Source organism: Rhipicephalus microplus, chromosome 2 (genome assembly GCF_043290135.1).
Source record: "Rhipicephalus microplus isolate Deutch F79 chromosome 2, USDA_Rmic, whole genome shotgun sequence".
In the NCBI taxonomy this organism is placed as follows: domain Eukaryota; kingdom Metazoa; phylum Arthropoda; class Arachnida; order Ixodida; family Ixodidae; genus Rhipicephalus; species Rhipicephalus microplus.
This window is the reverse complement of record NC_134701.1, coordinates 167,980,388-167,998,525: the sequence shown is the minus strand read 5'-3', so window position 1 is coordinate 167,998,525 and position 18,138 is coordinate 167,980,388. Positions and strand designations below refer to the sequence as shown.

The 18,138-nt window shown below is 46.8% G+C and overlaps 1 protein-coding gene across 1 annotated transcript in view; it reads right to left on the bottom strand.

Annotated features, from left to right (window-relative positions):
* LOC119169665 (vesicular glutamate transporter 3) overlaps positions 1-14,191 on the bottom strand; it is a 230,896-nt gene extending 216,705 nt beyond the window's left edge. The window contains exon 1 of the mRNA XM_075887091.1: positions 14,064-14,191. The gene's annotated coding sequence lies outside the window, so the exon portion shown is untranslated. The remainder of the gene's footprint in view (positions 1-14,063) is intronic.
* Between the last annotated feature and the right edge of the window lie 3,947 nt (positions 14,192-18,138).

The window sequence follows — 18,138 nt, the reverse complement described above, 5'->3', positions numbered from 1 at the left end:
GTATAACATTTTGACCTCCAAGGCGGTGCCGGTGAGAGACTTCTTCTGTGCGTTGTTGAACAATAAAAAATAATGCTCAATGTAAATTTCAATGGCTGCTAATGGGGAATGAGAGACAGGAGCATTCTGCTTTTAGTTAACGCGCAGGCAGCAATCACCATTAGCAGCCATTGGCATGTACATTGAGCACTATCTGACAAGAAAGGGTTGCTACGTTATACTCGCTGGGTGTTACCTCCTTACCTTTAGAAAGGTTTAGTGAGCGTTGAGCCGCAGTGCCATGAATACAATGAACTTGTATATACCATGAATGAACTCGAGGAGGTTAAAAATGGGAAGTAGATACGAAGCGCAAGCCGTAAGAAAGTAAAAGCTGAATTCTCCGCCTCTCATTTCCCATTAGCAGCCATTAGCATGTACATTGAGCACTATCTGACTGAAAAAGTTTGCTACGTCATACTCGCTGGGCGTGACCTCCTTGGTTTCCGAAAGGTTTAGCGAGCGTTCGGCCACAGTGCCATGAATACAGTGAACTAGTATATACCATGAACTCGAGGTGGTTAAAGGTCGGAAGTGGACCCGAAGCGCAAGCCGTAAGAAAGTGTGCGTGTGACACCTCTCGTTTAGTCCTTGGAATTCCTGCTGGATGGCTGTGCTTTTATATGCGGAATATATGATGAAAAGATGCGAGATGGTGGTACTTGGAGTGTTGAATAGATGGACAAACGGCCACACAGACAGATTCATGAATGGACGCATGAACGGACGCAGGGGCGGATGCATGGACGAACGCAGGGACGGACGCACGAACAGACGCACGCACGGACGGGCGGATGGACGCATTGACGGTCACACAGACGGACGCATGGACGGACGTAAGCAAGAACGAATGGACGGACGAATGCTTCGCCCCACTCTCCATCATTCACTCCGTGGATACGCTGCCTTTTTTTTTTTTTTTTTGTCTTGAACTTGACTTGTCATCGCCTTCAATGCAGCGCGTTTCGAACGCGTTTGCGCTTCATGCGTTAGCACTGACTAAACACACCGCGTTTGAGACGCGTTTGTGCTGCATTGTAGGCTGCGGCAAGTCAAGGTAAATTCAAGGACCGTTTCTGAATACGTACCACTCTCGTAAATACTCTTCGTCGTCTCAGCGCAGCTTGGAAGGTAGACAAACTACGCGTTTTGGTGTTTAAGGCAAGAAGAGGGAGGACAGCTGAGGCCCGCACTACTCCTTCTCGCAACTTCTCATTCGGAATTCGAGTTCCGCTCTGAGGGATCATCTTTGGATCGATGCTTATTTCGAAAAAATCTCTCCCCACGGTAATCAACCCCCTGTCGATCGATACACCCATGCGCGATCCATCGCAATTGGCCTAATTGTTCCCGCAAGCTCGTTAGCGTCCGACAAATGCCCCGCCTGGAAGACTCTCTGCTTCATGTATGCGCGTATACGATAAGACGATATTGATGATGCTCAGTGGCCGTCCCGTTTCCGTTGTGCCTCGCCATTTTGCGTGCTTTGTTGTTGTTGTTGTTGTTGTTGTTGTTGTTGTTGTTGTTGTTGTTGTTGTTGTTGTTGTTGTTGTTGTTGTTGTTGTTGTTGTTGTTGTTCAATACGCGATCAATGGCACGCGAACTCATGGCTGCATCCCCACCCTTTCGTAAGCAGATGCCATCTCTTTTATCGGCGATACTTTATTCTTCGATCCATGTACCATCTATCCACCCGGTGCGAAGTCCTTAGCGTTGGCGTAGCATCGACGCTACGCTGACTACGATGAGCGGTTTTCGATCAGGCAGCCAGAGACGTATGTTTCCGAATCCAATTCCTTGACGACTTCGACCGGGATTGCGAGTCATCAGTGCTCTCATTCGCTGCGGCGCGTCGCGCAATACGTCTTTTCCTGCCATCGCTTCTCGGCATTACACGCCGCCGGCTGCAGCCAGTGACACGTATAGGCTATATACAGAACGACCACCGTTCGCTGCTCGAGTCGTCAGCCTTATTGCCCAAGGACACGACCGACCAATGAATGGAGGAGACCGGCGAAATGAATCGTGGGAGTAAACAGGAACAAATACGTCGAATCCGTTCGTGTCGATATCGACGCTTGTATTTTTTTCGTGTAGAGCGTTGCGTCGCTGATCAATAGAGTGAACAATCGTAAACATACTAATGTGGCTTTCTCTTCGTAACGACGCGTGCAAGAAAAAAAGAAAAAAATTAATAAATGAGTGCGCGCGCTCTGTCCGATTCCTATGCAGTTTGCGGACACATTCCAGACTCGTCCTTAAAGAATGATGCTCGCATATAAACGTAGACTGCTAACTAAATGTCTATTATTAACGCGTATACATATTTTTGCTCAGACTGTGAACATCTATTTCAGTATGGCCGGTTCACTACATTACTACACTATTAGCGTCATAACGAATTGTGCCGGATCTCGTGAAGTTTTTTGGAACTCAATATTACTCACTTTCATAAACTGCGCAGCAATTTTTTATCAGGCAGTTACGCTCAAATGTGGAACAACTTAAATAATGCATCGGACCAGTAGCGTCAGTTGAAGTGTGCCAAAATCCGGAGAAAGGCCCCTAACCTTACCAAGCACCCCCTCTCCCTTTACGGGACATTTGAAATACGAGCCAACCACCAATGATTGGGCTTGCTAGCAATATTCCAGTAAGTCAAACATCAAGTATAACTTTTTCAATGACTGTAACATTGATTGTCTGTTTTTTTTTCTTCAGTATTCATCATAGAACCTAATTGCACAAGAATATAATCCCATTTTTGCAAAGCGTTTCAAAGCGTTTCTGCGACGTCGCCGTTGTAAAGCCTTCCATTCGACCCCGGAAGTCGGCATCAAAATAACTCGCAGTCTCTTTCACGTTAACTTAAAACGATTCCAATGTGAAAGCCATCACTTTTTTTTAATGCAAAGCATTTCTTAGCGAACTTCGGCGACATTGAGCATATCTATCTATCTATCTATCTATCTATCTATCTACCTATCTATCTATCTATCTATCTATCTATCTATCTATCTATCTATGTATCTATCTATCTATCTACCTGTCTGTCTGTCTGTCTGTCTGTCTGTCTGTCTGTCTGTCTGTCTGTCTGTCTATCTATCTATCTATCTATCTATCTATCTATCTATCTATCTATCTCTCTATCTATCTATCTATCTATCTATCTATCTATCTATCTATCTATCTATCTATCTATCTAGCCACCTAGGGCTTTTGGCTTTCCTGGCCGTTTGGATAATGGTATCGATACCAAACTTGGTATGGCATAACATAACTGTATTGACAACACATTTGACTAGTCATAACGTGAAAGTCATGACATGTAGTCATAAATGTCATGATTTACATTTCATGGTCTTGCTGCTCTTGCATTGACCTAATGCACATGATATGTTGCAAAACAGGTATGGTACTAGATTAATGCATGGCGAACACAAGCGACAAACCCTAACATCAAAATCATTACATGTGTGCCATGTAACAACATGACTACATACCACACTACAGATGTGCTCGCGGCCATTTCGCTAGCTTTGCATATATCGAATCTAGTATTACGGGACGTGAATGAATGACGAAGGTATATGACTGATGCAAACATGATAATCACCAGATGCGTGCCATGTAAAAACATGACTACATTCTACGCTCATGATGCGCTTGCGGCCGTTTCGCTAGCTTTATATGTACCCAATTCGGTATTAAGTGACGCGAATGGACGACATAGGTAAATTACACGTCCAAACATGATGATCATGACATGCGTGTCATGTAAGGGCATGACTACGTCCCACACTCATGATGCGCTCGCGGTCGTTTCGCTACCTTCACATATGCCAAAATTTGGTATTACGGCAGGTGAATGGATGACAAAGGTATGTGACTGGTGCAAACATGATAATCATGAGATGCGTGTCATGTAAGAACATTTATACAGGCGACACTCAAGGCGCCAATACACTTCAACGTGAGCAAGCACGCGTGTGCGCCGGCATTCGTTTTATCGCATCACGCCGGCGATGCCACGCCAGGTGCCGATATCCCCCTAGTAGAGAATCTGTATCTGTCCACTGACCTTCATTGTGGATCCGCATGCAATATACTCACAGGTGGTGGTGGTGGAAAACATTCATTAAGAAAAGCACAGAGAGTTGCACTACAAATGCACTTGGGTGGTCTCCTTATTCCAGAAGTCCACTGCAGGTCATCGCTGCTCGGGCGCGGGCCAGCAGGGAGCGCTGAGCGTCACGGGTGGAGCAGCCGAGCAGGAACTCCTCCCGGGCCTCTCTTGGCGCGCGCCGCGTTGCGTTGCTTTGACGCATGCGCGTTTCGGCGCACATGGCGTCCCTCCGTCACGAAGAGAGGCAAACACGGTGCTAAGCAACGTCGTCGGCACGAAATGCAGCAAGTTGGATTTCGCGCCAGTCGCCACACTTTAGTGTGCTCGCATTTTGCTAGCGTAACGTCGCTGCGCCCAGCCTGCGTGTGCGTCAACGTTGCGTCGGAGTATATTGGGCCCTTCATGACGTGCTCGCCACCGTTGCGCTATCTCCACATGTACCAAATTTGGTATCACGGAAAGTGAATGGACGACGAAGGTAAATGACATGTGCAAACCTGATATTCATAATATGCGTTTCATGTAAAACATGACTACATCCTACGCTCCTAGCATTCTCGCGGCCGTTTTGCTAGTTCCACATATACCAAATTTAGTATTACGTGACGTGAATGGACGATGAATGTAAATGACTTGTTCAAACATGATAATACTGACATGTATTCCATGTAAAACATGACTACATGCTACGCTCATAGCACGCTCACGGCCGTTTCGCTAGCTTCATATATACCAAAGCTGGTATCAGGTGACGTGAACAGACGAAAAAGGTAAATGATGCGTCCAAACACAATAATCGTGACATGGAAGTCATGTACGGCATAATTTACCTCCGCCTCTTTACGTTGTGCTAATTTTAAAGTGACCTATCACTCTTCCTCATTCGTGCTTCGCATATCATCGATTCCCACTGTATACGTGGGATCTGCCAATTTTTGTTTTTTTTTTGCCGATCTGTCGATGCTGCCTCGCCACTCTTCGAAAGCTTTCTCCTCCTCAAATGGTTTTGTATTGGATCCGTGATTACATGACGTCACAATGATGACGTAATTATGACGCCATAAGCATCGGTACTATGTGACGTCATATGGTGACGTCAATGTGATGATTATTTTCGCGTCATTCACCCCCGACGCCACGGTATGCCGACGGTCAAACTTTGCGTGTGATAAGGCAGCGCATCCGACGATGATGATAACAGACGATTACGATGAAAATATCAATTGACAAACTTATTTTGATGGTCACGATTACTCATAGATGAGGGAGACGCGAATATAAAACACTCATGCTATGAGCCCAGCCCCGCCATGGTGGTCTAGTGGCTAAGGTACTCGGCTGCTGACCCGCAGGTCGCGGGATCAAATCCCGGCTGTGGCGGCTGCATTTCCGATGGAGGCGGAAATGTTGTAGGCCCGTGTGCTCAGATTTGGGTGCACGTTAAAAAACCCCAGGTGGTCTAAATTTCCGGAGCCCTACACTACGGCGTCTCTCATAATCATATAGTGGTTTTGGGACGTTAAACCCCACATATCAATCAATCCATTCCCATTTTGCAACGAGAAGGTGATGAAATATTATCAATAGATGGCGGCGCTAAGCTTTTCTTTGGCCCCTCCTGTTCTGATGATCCGAGTAGTACGAGAGATAAAAGCCTGAACGGTTGACAGGTGATGAGTGGACTCCCTCTAAGCGCTTAATGCATTTCTCTTTCTCGCTTACTTCTTTCCTTCTCCGAATTCTTCGAAAGTCTTTATCTGTCTTCTCCGATTATCTTTCAGGGCACTATGTAGGCGGGAAGGGTTTACCGTAGAAAACTATACGCTCTTACATTAAGAGCGCTGTTTGCTTGAAAGCCTGCTCTTGAAAGCTTGCTCGAACAAATTTAGTGAGTGCTTGCGTTCTATGTCACAACGTTAATGCGCAAAGCGACAGTGTTTTGAGAACTCAAACCATCGTATCGTTAAGGGGTATACACATACATGGCATACGGAATACGGAGTGCAAAGAAAAAAATGCCAAGCTCCCACTGAGCCGTGCAAGCCTTGACAGAGCAATGCTGGGCGATTCTAGAGTCCGATTTGGTTGTTTCTATTGGCCGCTTCTAGGTTGTTAATACGCTTTATCTAAGTGACGCTAAATTGTTTCTCCGTTGAGGTTTGAGTCAAACCACGGGCATTCACAGACCGCCGTTGTTGCCGTAGACGTTCAGTTGCTTCGGAGTCTTCTTGCATGCAGCCGCTGCTTTTTTTCGTTCCCCAATGATCTCTCGCTGTACGTACATGGGTTTTCGCCTTCCCGTCATCAGTTCGCTAACTGTCGCCGCCTTCATTTTATTGAGATAGCTATTATATAGACACTCTCGGCTGGATTTTGCCGCTGGCGTCAGCGTCGACGTTGACATCGGCGTCGCCATCACTCACCGTATATGTATGCGTTTCTATATATGTGTAAAAGCAAGAAAGAGAAAAAATTAGAGCATATCCATGGACTGAATGTAATGAGTGGGGCGAAGCGTCCGTCCATCCATTCTTTCGTGCATCTATTCGTCCGTCCAACCGTGGGTCGATCTGTACATGCGTACGTCTGCCCGTCTGTCTGTCCGTCTGTCTGTCTGTATATTCGTCCGTCGAGTGAACATTTCAGGTACCACCATCTCGCATCTTTTCATCCTATATTGATTATATACTAGTGCCGACATCTAGGAGACATTTTAGAAACTAAACTAGAGGTGGCTACCTGCTACATATATCGAGTAAACACGACCCACGGCTTAGGAAGCTTCGGTATTCCAAGAAGTAAACAAGAGGTGACTACCTACAACGAGAACACACGAGTGACGGCTTAAAGGGGCACTGAAACACTTCTTCAAGTACCTATGGAATTAAATCACTGGAAGAGCTTATTGCGTCACAAATTCAACGCCGCAAAAGTTTTAGGAATCCGTCCAGTGCGAGTGAAGTTACAAACGTTTGTCGGATGCTGCAATTGCATTCTGTATTTTCTCGTCCCGACGAAAGCGCTGGAAGCTTAGCAGGGAGGGATGGCAGGGCAGAGAAAAACGTTACGGGCGCGTCGTGACCTTGAGCACCTTTTTTTTTTTTTCAAATGCGCGGCTTTTCAGTGTGATCGCGCGCGCATGGGTGGACAAGTAGCCGCCTCCGGCGGCGATCTCTGTTACCAGCGAGTGCGGCTTGTTCAAATCAGCCAACGGGTAATAGATGCGCTTGCTACGTTTGACTTTTGGGTATATTCCGCAATTTGTCCACAGAAAATAAAGGAATTTTCAGCCGACTTTGATCGTATTTTTGTGAATTTCAGGTCGCTTGCTGCACTGTACTATTTGGCTCGCGTGTTGTCAAAAGCCTCTACTACCAAACGGCAGCGTTTTCTGACCATGCTCAAAAAGTGCTGCAGGGCCCCTTTAAGGAGCTTCGAACCTAAAAGTATATTCGCTGTGGCACATACCCCATGGTGGTTACAACAGGGTATGCGCCACTGGTGGTTATAAACGATCACGGCACGAATGGGTAATGTCATAAGGAGCTTCACCGCTAAAATGATCCAGAACAAGACACCGGCACGCGGAAGCGAACTTGGGACTTCTGAATCGTGAGTGCGAGCTGTTAACCACTGAGCCACATGGGAGCACCTCCTTCAACGTTCAAACGGCAAGCTATTTATATCTACCACTTACCGCTGGGGACGGACCTCTCGGGGGGGGGGGGGGGGAGGGGGACTATCGTGTTTTCAGCATTACCAGCAAGAAGACGCAGTGAGCGTGCGTCGTCACATCGTCACGACTCCGTGGTTCGCGCTCTCATCTCCCACGCGTACTTTGCCTCGCGGAGAGGAAAGGGTAGACGCTCACTCGCGCACCCTTATTTCGCGGTGAGGAGACCGTACGTCTTGGCTGGCCTTGGAACTTAAGTGGAACGATTCTGTTGCAGTTACCGGGCGCGCAAAGGTTACTGCAACCGTTGCACAGTCTTCGTTTGCGAAAAGGGCGTGCTTTTGGGACACAGAGAACTAACAACTGAAACACTTATTCGTGTTCTTCTGTACCAGTGAGTACATTTCGTGCGTCGTTTGTGCGTGAGAAACGTGGGGCACGTTTCGATCTTCTCGGCATTCTGCACGTGACCTTGCAATTCGTTGCTATCCCCTTCATTGATTCGCCTTTGCGGCAAAGCTGTGACTTTTTAAGCGAACCAGTCGTGACTAGTGGTATCTACCCGATTTCGAGGGCACATACTCATTTATGATGATGATAACTTTTTATTGTACGAGGCGAACGAAGTTTGTTTGTTGTTTAACAAATTTTTTTTTGTTGAACAAGGAACAATTTGGTAAACAGCTTCACAGTTAGAATTCTTTATGCTATCATCTCTCAAAAGCGGTGGAGTTTTGGACGACTAAAGGTATTTACTTGTTTGCTAATGTAAACTGCAGACAGCTTTATGCAGTGGCTTCAGTTCCGCCACACTTGGATTTAGCATTGCTGCTTTCATCATTTATCAACGAAACCGAAACGAATAGCGCGACAGTGGACGCGTATGCATGGTATCGGCTGGATTACTGCACTTGACGTTTTATGACCTTGTTAATCCTCGTCGCCAAGCGGAAAAACTAGGGAAACGTCCTTTTAACAGCCCGAGGTGGTGGCGCCCATGACGTGGGGTACGTAATATCGACTATGTCGACGAAAGCAACTGCCGTGATAGCTTATTGCGTAAAACGCGACGCTGCTTCGTACGAAAGCACCCTGTCGATTCCCGGTGGCGGCCGGTGCGTTTTGATGGAGCTGGGACAGAAATGACGCTGGTGTGCTGAGGTTTAGTATGGGTCAATATTATATATCTCCGTCTGTCACGGTGTGGTTTGTCCAAATGTACACTCCAGCTTCAATGGCACGTCACAAAACGCTTGTTTCATCAAATGGCTTGACATTTAGTCTGCACATTCATGCAGACCTCCTGAGTCGACAACTGGCAGTCATTTAACTTCATTAACTTACGTATTGCTGCAGAGTATAACTTTCCCGGATACACTTCCATGTTCGACGGTTGTTAAAACTGACGCTTTCCAGGACCAACAGGAAAAGTTTTTTTTTCTTCTGCGGTCGAAACAAGTATGACCAAAAAAATATAAATTGTGCCCGCATTTCTATTTGTGCATTTATTTTATGTAAGTACTGAAGCTGACTGGTGGCAGATTGATTAGACAATTAGTAGCAGAGTCAGTAACTTCAATTACTAAAACTTGCACTAAAAGCTTTCTTTCGTTTTCTTATATAGTTGGAATGAAATACTGAGTGCCTTGGAATTATGCCACGCGAATTTGACGGGTTATGGAGCAATCACCTATTATAAAGTATAAGCATAGCTCCGTCTTCGTACGCAGTGATCGTTGTCGGATATCCCTTGAACACGCCTACATGTATGCACCATTCATCATTTGATAACTACGTCTGTATTAGCCGAGCTAAAAAGTTTATTGTAATTTTCGAAAAACTTCAGCCTTGTTTTGTGCCTGCGAAAACCGTGAAATTGAAAGTGAACGTAAATTGAGTCCTCCCTACACGTCGATGTTTTTTTTTTCTTTCGCCTTTATTTATCTCTTCACATATTGCCTTATCTGCTCTTTTCTCCTCCTCACCCTAACATCAGTCCTCCTCAGCCTCACTTCTATTTGCCCTCCCTCTTGCTAGGCTGTACAGTACACGGTTATGCTATCATTTAACCTCTCACCTCCTGCTTTCTCTCTTCCTCACCCCATAATCCTTCCTTCTCGCGTTTACTTCCCTGCGCCATTACCTTCATAATCTATACTATACAGGGTGATACCATAATTTACCCTCCCCCTTCTTTTATTACTTCTCTCTCACCTTCGCCTCCTTGCCGATAACTCTCGCTATACTATATTACGCATGGCTACGCTATGCAAGGAGCTGTATGGCACATATGGTGTCTCAGTGGAGCATATGCGTCCAGTTTGCTATCTACGAATCCGTAAACTGCGCCCTTATCGATAAGTTCCATTAAAAAGGCAGAATTTTTGGTGATTACTTCAGTGGGATCACCAGTGAACTGGGCACTAGATTTCCCATACTAAACATACTCGCTCTTTTTTTTAATAATCGATAGCTGGGACACCCTTGAAAACATTTCAGTGTGAACGAGATTAAGCGCAAAGAAGAGAACACAGACAAGCGCTGTGTAAGAATTGAAGTTTAATGAAGAAAATTTCACCCACCTTGAAAACCAACAATGCATGCGCAGAAATTACCCTGCAATCGAAGAAGTCGCACAACTTACGTAGTTCACAATCTAAAAGGTGGACAGACGGCTCGGATACGCAATCTTCTCTCGCATCTTGAATGAAGTATATACGCTTTCGCGAGTTCCCACGCTCTTTTATCTCTACCTTTGTGCATTATGGCAATGTTATCGTAGAATGGTCAACATCCACACGCCCGACAATGTGTCGCGAGGTGAAACGCTTTCAAGAATGCATCTAAGTTCCAACTAGCCCCCCTCTCTACTTTACTGGGACACCCGTACGCAGCCACCGTCTATATTTGGAACGTCCTCCAACCGCGTTCTCGTCGCAATGTGTCGCAACTGACGTACACTGAGCTTCGGGTCGCAATGTGCGACTGAGGCCCGGGCCAATGCTCCAGCATGCATCGCAGTAATGCGGGTGATGCTCTTACGACACTCACGCAGGCCGAGTACTGCAGCCGCTTACAACACGACTCGAGTGAACATATACGGCAATATATAATACGTACATTGAGCGCGTTGTGGTTGTCGCGATGTACTTGCAATGGACCACGCACGGAACAACCATGCCGGCACCATTCTGACAGACAGGAGGCCTGAGTAGGCCCGTCTTACGCAATTCCGAATCACTGGCGTGGCCAGAAATGTGGGTAGTGTAAGCTCTCCCATATCTTTCAATTGTGGATGTATTTACACGTGCAAAATACACGCACACATAGAAACACACTCTGGCGGACATACAATAGAAATGGCAGAACGTCTCCTCCATCCCTCCAAAAAAAGTCGAAGGGTCTCTTATGCATCCACTTAAGACGACACAAAGGCGAAATCTATGTTCTTTTCCCATTCCCTGTTGATGTACAGGATCCATCAAAGGTTCCCTGACCACACTGTCATACGCATGCAAACAGCAATGGTCTGGGAACTTTCGACAGACGCTGTACTTATTATCCTGGCCCGCCTCCCTTCGAAAACTTCCTGCACCTAAGGGGGTTTTGCACAGCCTCCAAGACCGAAGTCACCGCACCCGTCTAATTGCATAGCCTCCGTGATCGTATCACCATGATCAGATCAAGCTACGATGCCACTCGCTGACATCATCACGTGTAGTCGTAGCGACGGCGTCACGAATTGCGGTCATCTGTGACTTCATCATGACATGAATGCGGTGACGTAATGACGTGACGATATTGTAGCGAACAAATACAGTGCCGGAATCTAAAACAGCTATTTATTAATGGCGAACTTGTGCCCGTCAACTAAATACACAAAGGTTGTGAGCTCACTAGTCAAAACCTCGTCAACTTCTCTTGCGTCTCGCCTCGAGCTGCTCCTCGTAAAACCGCCAGCGTTCCTTGTCCAGCGCGTGATGTGGTGACACGTGCATCCAGTGTTGCATGGCGCGTTTAGCTTAGCGCGTTTGGCTTGTCAGTTGGCGTGGCTGAATTCATAAGAGCAGGAAGCGGAGGAAGACTTCGGTAGGTGCCTAACAACATGCAGCAATATATATATTTTTTTGCATCACTCTTCGTCGACTTCGCCGACGGTCTAACTTCGCGTTTGATGAGACGTGTAAGGCTTTTGCCTTGAAAAGTCTACTTGCGCCTATGGACTGAGTAGCCGAACAAAGGGAATCTCATTACGTACCGAAGAAAACTGTGACCCCAGCGCATTGCATCACTGCGTCTTTGAACTGCAGCGAAGACACTTGTGCAACGCTAGTCAATTAACGAAATGAGACTTCCATATTAGGCGGCTCCGGCTGCGCTTGCGAGTAGGTGCCCGAATTGAACGGGACGTCGCTAACAATGTAGTGAAACGAGAAAATGAAAAAAAAAAAGTAACCTCCGACTGCTGCAGACCGCGCAATTTATTCTTCAATTTTATTACTTCGTATCTGATAACACAGCAAAAATAACAAATTTATAATGGCCATTATTTTCAAACCATCAAAAAATTCGTTCTGAACCTACCCTGTTGATAATGGAGGTGTATAAACTAAAGAACAGGCAGAAGTAACGAACATCAACCTTCTGTGAGCGCGCATGCCCGCAAGGCATGTTTGCTTCTTGAGAACCCGAAGCACTTTAATAAAGGAATATTATTGAAGGAATAACGAAGTTTCTTCGTTTTGCCATTCTTCCCTGGCAAAAGCCGGTGAGCATAAACGATAGAAGGGGGCATCGACTGGATAATATACTAAAGTGCAGTCCATATTTACTTCGGGCGTACAACCAGGACATATTCCCCAGCAGTGCAGTACTATGCAATGCCCCTTCAGTCACTGCCAATCCGCTTGAAGTGCATATCAGAGCCAGCACTAAGGCTTTCTTTGGACGAAGACATGAGGCATGGGTGCTGGGTCATCTACGTGTCATTGCTGCAAGTTCCATTAGATGTGGCTCCGACTAGCTCAAGATGCTCGCTCTCTGATTCCTCATATAGGTGTAAACTCTCTATGACTTACCGCATGTTACGTCACTGAGAATTAAGTAAAGCTAAGAGATATCTACTAACAGTGTACACATGCTGAAGGCCGCTTTACCGGAAGTACCGGAAGTGCCATCGAATAGTGAACTTCCGGTCCGGTTGTGCTTGCCAAAAATCTAATATCGAGAAGCGTGACCTTTTCGTGACTCTCTCTGAATTAGCTAGTCTGTTCTCTTGCACCTTGCGCGTAAGAGAACAAACTCGTTTTTACATCAGCGCCATCGGCGCTTCAATGTTATGCTGGCGCTTTTGTACTTCAATACAGTTTAAAGACCTAATGTGCCGTATGTTATCTTGAAACGACGCTAATCGTCATTCACAACGGGCTGATATTGATTCACCATCACTGCTTGCAGCGAGAGTGAAGACGTAATCAATACGGTATGTATAGTCGGCTACACGTCAAAGTGACGCGTCCGTCTACTACGGTTAAGTGGTATATTCAAACACCAGCTGCCAAAGCATGTCAAATTGTCGCATCATCAAGAGCAGCGGAAATTGATATCACTATTACAATATAATCTCGCCCCCTGAAATGTTTCGAATTTGCTTGCGTATATATTATATACAAGCACAGATACAAACGCACACACGAGCATACATAAAACATTACAAAAGCCCCCCCCCCCCCCACCCAAAAAAAAAAAGATATGGCTACTCCCCTGGTAAAAGGTTTTATTCAATGGCAACAAGAATCCCAAATTTTAACTCACGAGCTTATCATTAACGAAACTAAAACTTTTTTTTTTCGCTCCTGGCACCGTGAATAATATTAAGGGAGAAAAACTGTCGCCCCTCTTTATAAATCAGTTTCGCAAGCGCGCTCAGATCGGGCACGCTGCGGGTGACAGCTGTATTAGCGCACACCCCGTCCCACGCCTGCCTGTCTCCGCGCAGACCGTAAGCGTTCAAGAGAACTGTTCGTCCCAAACCTAAGTTAATGAAAAAAAAACGCAACACTCATTCCACGACCAAATGTCAGACCTACCGTGGGCGCCGCTTTGCCCTCACAAGTGAAAGTTAAAGAGAAAAGTTGGAAAAAACTGAATTACGCACTGCCAGTTTTATATGTGGGTCGTGCGCCTCGCTTATGGGCGCGCATTCGTTGGTAATTTTTCACTCACGTTATTTCGCCCAGACGTCGACACCGCGCCGCTTGGGGAAGACGTGCCGCTCGGCTGCTAAACGACCTCGGTTGTCATGTGGTGGGCGCTGTAGAGGGCACAAACGCGCACAGTGGCTAGAAAACGAAGATGTGAGTTCAGGCGAAGTATTATAATAGGAAAGACAGATTGCCGAAGGCGGCCTAGGTCTCGTTGAATCGTCTACAGAAGCTGAGCGAGGAACTGACCACGGAGTTGCACTCGCAAAATGCCCAAAGACAGGTCGCGGTCACGCACCACACCTCCACAACAGTAGAAGCTCCTCGGCAGTACAGCAAAAACAACAACCACCACCACCACTACAGAAGAACACCACGTCCACCACCAACAGTAGCTAAGGGAGACGAAAAGCACAAGTTTTCAGGCGTCGACGCCCGGGGTTCTCCCGTCTTGTTTGTCTTTCTTCTTTCGTTCCCGTCGTTATGGCCACTTCCCGAGACACAAAGACCGCACCACAAGCGCGAGCATCGTGCATCCTCTGCCTCCTTTCGCTCTCTCCCGTTTCACCCTCTCTCACACCATTTCTTCGTCTAATCGCTCGACACGGCTGCTTCCTCGGGATGGTCCCGACCGAGTTATAAGATCGCCAGAGAAGAGGAGCCCCACCGCCCTTCAACACGCTCGGCTTCAATCTCGCGGCTATCGCCGTCCACTCACTCCGTATACGCGACGACCGAAACACAACACACACACACACACGTGAACGCGCGCACCCACCAGCAACCAGCGCTCAGGAGCGGAGCGGCGATCCGACGGAGCGCAGAACCGAGTCGGCGAGGGAACCGCAGCGTTAACGGAGCCGAGTTTCCTACCGATAGCACGGATGAAAAGAAAGGAATAAAAAGAGACACGCCTGCAGCTCCCTGGACGAGCAACTTGCAGCGCTCGTATATGTAACGTACGGGGCTTCGTGACTTTCGCTATATGCCACCACTTGTCATAACCTTTATGCTTCTATTCCTTACTTCCTTTTCGGCATTTCTTTGCTGACTTCCTTTTCTGTCCTTACTTTTTTGCCCTCCCCATCACGCAATCCCATCGACACGAAAAAGAGAGACGACGAAAGAACCCCAAAAAAAGGTTAAAAAAAAAAGGGGGAAGGGTACGAGGCGAGAGTGATGGCCCTATTTTTCACCTCGCAGAAGTTGCTTCTATCTCGGTGACGTCGACGAGTCACGTAAGCAAAGACGGTGACGACGACGACGACTCTAGGGGCCTTCAAAGCATTACTCCCCCGGCGAAAGCTTTCATTTCTCCTCTAGATGTACATCGCGAACGCACGCCGCTGGCGTGTTATGGGGAATGACGCTATATTTAAACGCGCGTGGACAGATGACGCTCGCGACGTTGCGATCATATCTGCTGAGAAGGGGAAAAAGGGATTGCTCTTACGTTTATCCCTACAACCGTTATGACTGCGACGTTAAACTCCCGTATGCGCTGGGGATATGCACCGTGACGCCTCCATTTTCTGGCGGAGTCGGCGTGCGCAGAAATAACAAGCCCAACACCGCACATCCACAATAACCCCCCCCCCCCCCCTAACGACAGCGATGACCGCTTTAAGCTCCGGTGTTTACGTGCGTACAAAAGCGCCATCTGGGACGAGCCCTTTTGTTTATTTTGTACGTTCATCTAATTTATATTCTACCGTCCCTCCCTAAAATGCGCTTTTGCCGTGCTATACAGTCTTTTTGCTGTACACTTGTTACGTCGTTCTAATATCCTTGATTTTTTTTTAAGCATCCGCATGGACTGTCCTGATTGGTGGACAACGTTACGCGATGAGAGAGGGAAGGGAAAGGTCGATGAGTGCGCCCTTTGCAACGAGCCAAAGTTCAATGTCACGTTTTAAAAGCGTGCTCTTTGGGTTTGTCGTGCGCGGGGCCCATTGTGGTGCCTCAAATGGAGAGCTGCACGCCATGCGACGGAGCGCATCTTTCCAACCTTGCGCGTCGTGGCGTGTGATTGTGCCCCCTCGAGAGAGGAGGAGGACGAGCTAGTGAGGGAGCAAAGGCAGAAAGTCAGCGAGTGAGCGCGTGCTACAGAGGTGGCGATGAGCGAGGCGTGTGTTGCGGTGATTTATGAGTGAACAAAACGACGAGTATTGTGAGTGAGTGAGTGAGTGAGTAAACAAAACGACGAGTATTGTGAGTGAGTGAGTGAGTAAACAAAACGACGAGTATTGTGAGTGAGTGAGTGAACAAAACGACGAGTATTGTGAGTGAGTGAGTGAACAAAACGACGAGTATTGTGAGTGAGTGAGTGAGTAAACAAAACGACGAGTATTGTGAGTGAGTGAGTGAGTAAACAATACGACGAGTATTGTGAGTGAGTGAGTGAGTGAGTGAACAAAACGACGAGTATTGTAAGTGAGTGAGTGAGTGAGTAAACAAAACGACGAGTATTGTGAGTGAGTGAGTGAGTAAACAAAACGACGAGTATTGTGAGTGAGTGAGTGAGTGAGTAAACAAAACGACGAGTATTGTGAGTGAGTGAGTGAGTAAACAAAACGACGAGTATTGTGAGTGAGTGAGTGAGTGAACAAAACGACGAGTATTGTGAGTGAGTGAGTGAACAAAACGACGAGTATTGTGAGTGAGTGAGTGAGTGAGTGAGTGAGTAAACAAAACGACGAGTATTGTGAGTGAGTGAGTGAGTAAACAAAACGACGAGTATTGTGAGTGAGTGAGTGAGTAAACAAAACGACGAGTATTGTGAGTGAGTGAGTGAGTAAACAAAACGACGAGTATTGTGAGTGAGTGAGTGAGTAAACAAAACGACGAGTATTGTGAGTGAGTGAGTGAGTAAACAAAACGACGAGTATTGTGAGTGAGTGAGTGAGTAAACAAAACGACGAGTATTGTGAGTGAGTGAGTGAACAAAACGACGAGTATTGTGAGTGAGTGAGTGAGTAAACAAAACGACGAGTATTGTGAGTGAGTGAGTGAGTGAACGAAACGACGAGTATTGTGAGTGAGTGAGTGAGTGAACAAAACGACGAGTATTGTGAGTGAGTGAGTGAGTGAGTGAACAAAACGACGAGTATTGTGAGTGAGTGAGTGAGTAAACAAAACGACGAGTATTGTGAGTGAGTGAGTGAGTAAACAAAACGACGAGTATTGTGAGTGAGTGAGTGAGTAAACAAAACGACGAGTATTGTCAGTGAGTGAGTGAGTAAACAAAACGACGAGTATTGTGAGTGAGTGAGTGAGTAAACAAAACGACGAGTACTGTGAGTGAGTGAGTGAGTGAGTGAACAAAACGACGAGTATTGTGAGTGAGTGAGTAAACAAAACGACGAGTATTGTGAGTGAGTGAGTGAGTAAACAAAACGACGAGTATTGTGAGTGAGTGAGTGAGTAAACAAAACGACGAGTATTGTGAGTGAGTGAGTGAGTGAGTAAACAAAACTACGAGTATTGTGAGTCAGATAACTTTGAGTAGTTGCAGGTGAGTCAAACGAGTGAGTGAGTCAGTGATTGAGACAGCTTCAAGTGAGTGAATAGCAGGTGAGCCGAATGAGTGAGTTAGCGAGCAAGCGATCGAACGACAATGCAATTTAGCTTTTCCTGTTATTGTAATTAGTGAAAAGTAGGCAAAGCATTGACGGTACTTTCTTCGGGCGCGCTTTTCTTGCCTCACCTTCGACATTTCACCCTCCTGCAACACCATCGTCTACACTGCCCCTATAGAAAAAGTAGGAGGCTTTCACTCGCTTTGGAGCACGGCCAAGTATACATTTTCTGGGGGAGTATGTACAGGCATCCGCTGTCAGTTGATGCCGAAATCAGAGCTCGACCGTATCGCGATGTCAAGGGCGAAGCGCCTCCCGTGATGAACCGTGCCCGCGTCGCTGATTGTCCACTTGCGCAAGCGACCGCAGATATATTCCTGTCGTTGCACGCAGAAAACAGTAGCGGGGGCCGCATCGTGGAAGCAGCCCACCGCAAGCGCCAGCACGCACCCCCCCCCCACCCACACACACACACACACACACACACACACACGCAACAGTGCTGTGTACAGTACGATG